Raw genomic sequence first — 6,062 nt, forward strand, 5'->3', positions numbered from 1 at the left:
CCTCTCACCTGGACCAGCTTCCCGGCAAACTGGTTCACTTCGTTGACTCTTTCCTCCCTCCTTCCCTTCCTTCCTTCTCTCCCTCCCTCCCTCCTTCCTTCCTTCCTTCCTTCCTTCCTTCTCTCCCTCCTTACTTCCTTCCTCCTTCCTCCCTCCCTTCCTCTCACCTGGACCAGCTTCCCGGCAAACTGGTTCACTTCGTTGACTCTTTCCTCCCTCCTCCCTCCCTCCTTCCTTCCTTCCATCCTTCCTCTCTCCTTCCTTCTTTCCTTTCCTCCTTCCTTCCCTCCCTCCCTCCTTCCTTCCCTCCTTCCTTGCTTCCCTATTTCTCTCCTTCCTTCCTTCCTTCCTTCCCCCTCCCTCCCTCCCTCCTTCCCTCCTTCCTTCCTTCCCTCGCTCTCTCCTTCCCTCCTTCCTTCTCTCCCTGCTTCCTTCCTTCCTTCTCTCCCTCCCTCCCTCCTTCCTTCCCTCCTTTCTTTCTTCCCTATTTCTCTCCTTCCTTCCTTCCTCCCTCCTTCCTTTCCTCCTTCCTTCTTTTCCTTCCTACCTTCTCTCCCTCCTTCCTTCCTTCCTTCCTTCCTTCCTCCCTCCCTCCTTCCTCCCTTCCTTCCTCTCACCTGCACCAGCTTCCCGGCAAACTGGTTCACTTCGTTGACTCTTTCCTCGTGCGCCGCCAGATCCGTCTGGAACTCCTCAAACTTCTTCTGCAGAACTTCCACATGCTCCAGATCCTGGCCCAGTTCCTCCGAGGTGACAATGGCTTCCTGGAAACAGGAAGCAGGAAGCAGGAAGCAGGAAACAGGGGTCAGTCGCGACAAGCGCCATCGCACAACCGGGAGCAGTCGATGGGGCAAAGCTGGTGTGTGTGTGTGTGTATCTGTGTTTATGTGTGTATATGTGTGTGTGTGTTTATATGTGTGTGTCAGGGGTTCAGGAGCAGAGGCGAGGGCAAGGGAGGAAACAGAGAGCGAGGGGGAGGAGGCAGAAGAAAAGATGAGTGATGACAACGACCCGAGATCTCCGAGTCTTTCCAGAGAATCAGAAGATTCACAGAAAGGAGCACCAGTGGCCAGAGCAAGGGGGGAGCCTAGGGGGACACCCCAGGGAGAAGGGTCCAGAGGGGGCTCAGAGGGGAGCAGTTGGAAATCGGGACCAGCATCACCAACAGAGCGCAGTGGAGAGGAAGGGCGCCAGGGATCAAGCGCTGGCAGCTCACAACAGGAGGGAGGGCACGAGTCAGGAGTGACCACACCTCCATCGGGGAGCGAAGAAACGGTCAGACGGAAAGTGGAAGGTTGGGCGCGCGCGCCAAGTTCAAATGCACAGGAAGGTGGCGCAGTAAGCAGCCCGGAGAGGGAGCCAGGTCCTAAAGCCCGGCGCAAGGAGACAGGAGGGTCCGGGGGGTCAGCGTCAGAAGAGTCCCGGAAGGAAGAGACCCCGGGGGGCAGAGGGACCCAGAGGAGAGCAGTCAGGCGGAAAAGGTGGAGTAAGGCTAGGTTAGTAAGCTGGTGCACAGGGGGCGGAGACTCAGACGGAGCTTCGCCGGTCTAACCCTTAAGACGTAGAGTTGCACGCAGCAGCTTGAGAATGGAAACTGTAACTCAATAAAGACTTTTACAAAGTGACCGCTGGCTAGCGTGATCCTCTGTGAGCTAGGATCTGGAAGCAGCTCTGACAGTAAGCTCCGTCCCGCGTTGTGGGCATCTACAGCCACGCGGACAGGAGAGAAGGCGGGTGCCTACTACCAAGCTCACGAACGGCAGACAATATGACGGCCGAACAGCAGATAGGGGAACTCAGAGAAGCAGTGACACGACTGAATGCCGAGATACTTGCATCCAGGAAGAGAGAGGAGGACGCAGCTGCCGCCTACAGGGATCTCCAGGTCAGGTTGGAAGTGCTTACGAAGCAAGGGCAACTGACACCCAAACCAGAGGGGATTGGGTTGGGGAGAAGAACAGGCGGTCTAGTCTCTCACTTCGATGGGAATTTACAACTGTACCCCAACTTTAGAGCAGATGTACAGTGTGCACTGCAACTGCTGGACAAAGACTTTAGAGAAGAGCAAGAGAAGGTGGGATTTATCATGTCCCATTTGCATGGAGATGCTAAAGCATGGCTGCGCAATTTGTGGAGAGATAAGGATCCGGCGCTCCAGACCGCGGATGCCTTTATTATAGCGATGGATGGCTGCTTTTTATCTAGCATAGACGTGGATCTTGCCCGGAAGGAGGTACATGGACTGAAGCAAGGGAGGGCCAGCGTACGCCAGTACCATGCCCGCTTTTTTGCATTGGTCAGTGCCCTGGAATGGGACAGAGATTCAGCCCCAGTCAGAGACCTGTTTTGGGAAGGATTGAACAGCGCGGTTAAAGACGAAATTGCAAGGGAGGAGAGACCCAGGAGCACGCAGGAGGTCGTTCAGAGGGCGCTGACGGTTGGGGTGCGGCTGGAGGAACGTCCATGGAGCAGGGACGAAGGGCGTGGAGGGCGCGAACCAGCGAGAGGGTTCTCCTTCGTTCCCAGGGAAGCTGCGCGTGCGCAATCCACGCCTCCGCCAGGAGGGGGAGCGGACCCTATGGAGGTGGGCGGTGCCAGGGCTCAGTCAGCAACCAGAGCCATAGCACCGGGAGCAGTGAAAGCGAAGCCTCCTAGAGGGAACAGGAAGTGTTACATCTGCGAAAGTCCGCAGCACATGGCGAAAGAGTGTCCCCAGAGGATCCACAAGCACACTGCAGCCTCAGCAATGGTAACTGCAGCAACGCAGCAAGGGGAACCACAGCAGGGAAACGACGGAGTCTGGCTGGAGACAGAGGCACTGGGGCCCAGCCAGACGAGTCAGTGAAGCAGTCCCCAGAGATTTTGCAGCCCACAGACCCCCTCCCGCCCAAACCAGTAGTGCAGCTCACTGCATCGCTTCAGCTACCCAATGGCCTCACTCTAGACGTGCCAATCACCGTTGACTCAGGAAGCAATGCGGACTTTATAGGGCAAGACTTTGTAGATAAACACGCTATACAGCTGCTGCCTGCCACGCTGCCCCTGCAGGTCGTCACGGTGGATGGCAGGGAGCTGCTAGGGGGGCAGGTGGTGAAGCAAACGCCACCAATGGTGATGCGACTTGGAAATCACAGGGAAGTCATCAGTTTTAATGTCACCAGACTGTCGGACACGCCTATTGTCTTGGGCATGAGTTGGCTGGACAAACACAGTCCGACGTTGGCTTGGTACCAGCGGCAGCTGGTCTTCGGCTCATCATTCTGCGCTGAACATTGCATTCTGCCCCGCCAGGAGGGAGAGGAGGAGGAAGCGCAGCTGCAGCTGGGGACGCTGCAAGCAATCCCCCACAAATACGCGGGAATTTTAGAGGTCTTCTGCGAGAAGGAGGCGGACAAGCTACCCCCCCACAGATCATATGACTGCAAGATTGACCTACTGCCAGGGGCGGCGCTGCCCAAAGGGAAGCTGTATTCCATGTCTGAGGACGAGCTACAGGAACTCAAAGAGTTCATAGATCATAATTTGGAGCGCGGTTTCATCCGAGAGTCCAAGGCAGCGGGGGGCAGTCCTGTATTCTTTGTTAAGAAGAAGGACACGCCCCCAAAAAGACTTGTGGTGGACTATCAGATCTTGAACAGTGTGACCAAGCCATCGGACTTCCCCATGCCCAGGATCGACGACCTCCTCGCGACGGTACGCAAGGGCCACGTGTTCACCAAGTTGGACCTGCGTGGGGCGTACAACCTCATTCGCATGCGGGAAGGAGATGAGTGGAAGACAGCCATGTTCACGCCCCTGGGCACCTACGAATACAGAGTTATGCCTTTTGGATTGCAAAATGGCTCCCACTGTTTTCAAGCTTTCATGCATCACGTGCTGGCGGGGCTCCTCTACAAGACGTGTGTCTGCTTCTTGGATGACATCCTGATATTTTCTGAATCGCAGCAGGATCACGACAGACACGTCAAGGAAGTGCTGAGCAGGCTACAGCAGCATAGGCTTTACGCCAAGCTGGAAAAGTGCCAGTTCGACGTGACGGAGGTGGATTTCCTGGGCTACAGGTTGTCAGACAAGGGGCTCGCCATGGACAGCGCCAAGGTTCGCGCAGTGTTGGACTGGAAGAGCCAGCGCAACCGGAAGGAAGTCCAGCGGTTTGTCGGCTTTGCGAACTTCTATCGCAAGTTTATCAAGGGCTTTGCTATGCAAACAGCGGCCATCACGGACACGCTCAGCTCCAAGAAAAAGAAGTTCATCTGGACGGAGCAGGCGGAGCAGTCCTTTCAGGCACTCAAGCGTCTCTTCGCGTCGGAAGAGCAGCTACTGCATGTCAACCCCAGCAGGCCGATGAGGGTGGAGACAGACGCTTCGGACAGAGCCGTGGGAGCAGTACAGCTGCAGAAAGACCCGCAGGGGGCTTGGAGGCCGGGAGCGTTTTACTCCAGGAAGCTCAGCAAGTCTGAACAGAACTACACCATCTGGGACAGGGAGTTGCTCGCCATTCATGCAGCTTTCAAGGCGTGGAGGCACTTCCTGATCGGCGCCAAGCACACGTTGCAGGTCTGCACGGACCACAAGAATCTGGAGCACTGGCGCACGGCGCAGTTCCTGAACCAGAGGCAGATACGTTGGGCCGAGTTCTTTGCAAACTTCGACTTCCGAATTGAGTATGTCCCGGGAGACACCAACGTCATGGCGGATGCCCTATCCCGTAAACCACAGTATCTGGAGGAGGCGACGCCAGCGGCTGCCATGCACATCTTCGCACCGACGGTGTGGGCGTGCGCTTCGGCTACAGTTGACCTGGATGCGGTGAGGAGAGCGTTGCAGGACGATACCTTCGCGCAAGCCAAGATGGCAGATGCGCAAAGGGGCACGGCGGCGACCGACGAGTTCCAGGTTCGCGATGGATTACTCCTCCGTAAAGGGGCCATCTACGTGCCGGGGGACGATCTTCGCGCCAAGGTACTGCAGCAGTTGCACGACGCGCCCACCGCTGGGCACTTTGGCACAGAGAAGACGATAGAATTAGTCGCCAGGGACTTCTGGTGGCCCAGAATGAGAGGGGAGGTCGCGGACTACGTGGCGAGGTGCGACACCTGCCAGAGGGCCAAACCAGTACACAGACCGCCGGCGGGACTGCTGGAACCGCTGCAAACCCCGTTCGAACCGTGGGAGAGAGTGGCCCTGGACTTTGTCACGGATCTGCCCAGCTCGAGGGGCAAGACGGCAGTGCTGGTGGACTTGTTCTCCAAGATGGCACATTTCATTCCGTGTGCGAAGGTGGCCACGGCGGAACAAACCGCCAAACTGTTCATAGATCACGTGTTCAAGGTTCACGGTCTGCCGCGGTCTATACTGTCCGACCGGGGGCGGCAGTTCATCTCGAACTTCTGGCAGAAGCTGATGGGCTTCCTGAACGTCAAGATCAACCTGGCTTCGGCTAGACACCCGCAGACCAACGGGCAAGCGGAGCGGGTCAATGCCATCATGCAGCAGTACCTGAGATGTTATGCTAATCAACAGCCTGCGACGTGGGTGGATTACCTGCCTCTCGCCGAGTTCGCCTACAACAACACGAAGCACGTGTCCACGGGGGTGACGCCGTTCTTCGCCAACAACGGGAGGCACCCCAGAACTTTCCCGGGACTGGAAAGAATGGGAGAGGGGGAGCCGCAGACAGCGGATGCGTTCGCGTCGGAGTTGCAGGAGGTCCACGATCAGCTTCGGCGGCACCTGGAGCTGGCTAAACACGCATACAAGGTACAAGCGGACAAACACAGGAGGGTTGGCGAAGAGATCCATGTGGGAGACTGGGTCTGGTTAGCAGCCCACGCAGTGCCGGCCAGGTCGTTAGCGAAGAAGAAACTAGGGCATAAACAACTGGGGCCCTACCAAGTCGAAGAGCAGGTCAACCCGGTGGCTTTCAGGCTGGCGCTTCCGGAGGGCTCCAGGATGCATCCGGTGTTCCACAGATCGGTGCTCACTCCCTACAAGGCACCTCACAGATTTCAGGAACCAGGAACGGCACCAAGTCCGCTCCGAGAGAGAACCGGGCAAGCGGG

The 6,062-nt window shown here is 57.2% G+C and overlaps 1 pseudogene across 1 annotated transcript in view; it reads right to left on the reverse strand.

The window, feature by feature from the left end:
* Nucleotides 1–547: 547 nt before the first annotated feature.
* Nucleotides 548–6,062, reverse strand: part of LOC308579636 (spectrin alpha chain, non-erythrocytic 1 pseudogene) — an 11,420-nt pseudogene continuing 5,905 nt past the window's right edge. The window contains exon 2 of the transcript XR_014013471.1: nucleotides 548–764. The product of XR_014013471.1 is annotated as a spectrin alpha chain, non-erythrocytic 1 pseudogene (transcript). The remainder of the gene's footprint in view (nucleotides 765–6,062) is intronic.

This window comes from Podarcis bocagei, assembly GCF_964188305.1.
Source record: "Podarcis bocagei genome assembly, contig: HAP1_SCAFFOLD_432, whole genome shotgun sequence".
NCBI lineage: Eukaryota > Metazoa > Chordata > Lepidosauria > Squamata > Lacertidae > Podarcis > Podarcis bocagei.